The sequence below is a fragment of the Aptenodytes forsteri genome, unplaced genomic scaffold (assembly GCF_000699145.1).
Source record: "Aptenodytes forsteri isolate BGI_AS27 unplaced genomic scaffold, ASM69914v1 Scaffold1119, whole genome shotgun sequence".
Lineage (NCBI taxonomy): Eukaryota > Metazoa > Chordata > Aves > Sphenisciformes > Spheniscidae > Aptenodytes > Aptenodytes forsteri.
The window spans coordinates 42,496-43,954 of record NW_008794734.1 but is presented as its reverse complement, the minus strand read 5'-3'; the positions used below and the strand labels follow the sequence as shown (position 1 = coordinate 43,954).

Sequence of the window (1,459 nt, the reverse complement as noted above, 5' to 3'; positions counted from 1 at the left end):
TCTCTCTCTTTTTTCTCTCCCCCCCCCCCCCCCCCCCCCCCCCCCCCCCCCCCCCTTTGATCGGTTGGCCCAGGGGTTGAGGTGTTGGTGAGGTTGAAGGGCAGTTTTGGCGCCTGGATGTGGGGTGTCAGCGATGGAGCTGGCATGTTGGAGGTGTCCGTGATGTCTCCATCGTTCCTGCGGTGTCCTGGCCGCTTTAGAGGTGTCTGTCCCCGATCCCCATCATCCCATGGGGGGGTTCATGCAGCATCTCCATCCCTTTGGAGATGTTCCTGCCCAATTTCCACCACCCGGGGAAGGTTCCTGTGGTGTCTCCATCACCTTAGAGGTGTCTGTCCCCGATCCCTGTCGTCCCATGGGGCTTTACGCAGCATCTCCATTGCTTTGGAGATGTTCCTGCTCAACTTCCATCCACCTGGGAAGGTCCCTTTGTCATCTCCATTGTCTTAGAGGTGTCCGTGCCTGATCCACACCATCCCATGGGGCTTTATGCAGCGTCTCCATCCCTTTGGAGATGTTCCTGCTCAACTTCCATCCACCTGGGAAGGTCCCTTTGTCATCTCCATTGTCTTAGAGGTGTCCGTGCCTGATCCACACCATCCCATGGGGCTTTATGCAGCGTCTCCATCCCTTTGGAGATGCCTGTGCCTGATTTCCACCACCCTGGGAATGTCCCTGTGGTGGCTCCCTCACCTTAAGAGGTGTCTGTCCCTGATCCCCATCATCCCATGGGGATTCATGCGGCATCTCCATCCCTTTGGAGATGTCCGTGCCCAATCTCAGTCACCCCGGGAAGGTCCCTGTGGCATCTATGACACCTTAGAGGTGTCTGTGCCTGATCTCTGTTGTCCTGGGGGGTGGGGTGGGGTGTCCCCCTGTGCCATCTCCATCCCTTTGGAGATGTCCGTGCTGTCTCTCCCTCACCCCAGGAAGGTCCCCGTGTCATTTCTGTTACACTGGAGATGTCTGTGTCGTCTCCGTCGTCCCGGGGTGGGGTCCATGTGGCATCTCCTTCACCCTAGAGGTGTCCACGCCGCATCTCCATCTCCCTTGGAGAGTCCTTGCGGCGCCTTCATCACCTTAGAGGTGTTTGTGCCATAGTTGCGCCATCCCGTGGGGTCCTTGCAGCATCTCTGTCACCCTGGAGGTGCCCGTGCTGCGTCTCCACCATCCCATGGGGTCCTTATAGCACCTCCATCACCCTGGAGGTGCCCCTGCCAAATCTCCATCACCCTGGGGGGGGGTGTGTGGGTGTGTGTATGTCCACGTGCCATCGCCATCCCCCCCCATGGTGTCCACGCTCCGTGTCCCCATCCCCCTCGGGGGTCCCGGCCCCGCTGCTGCTGCTGGGCCTCCAGGTGACCTTTCCAGCACCCACACCATTGCGTGGGCTCCCATCCTGCTTGTCCCCCACCCAACTGTGAACGGCTCTGCCCCGTCTACCCTCCCTGCACGGGTC

At 60.0% G+C, this 1,459-nt stretch overlaps 1 protein-coding gene across 1 annotated transcript in view; it reads left to right on the top strand.

Moving 5' to 3' along the window:
- The window catches only part of LOC103894548 (protein fosB), a 5,602-nt gene that overhangs the window by 1,978 nt on the left and 2,165 nt on the right, over positions 1-1,459 (top strand). The window lies entirely within an intron of this gene.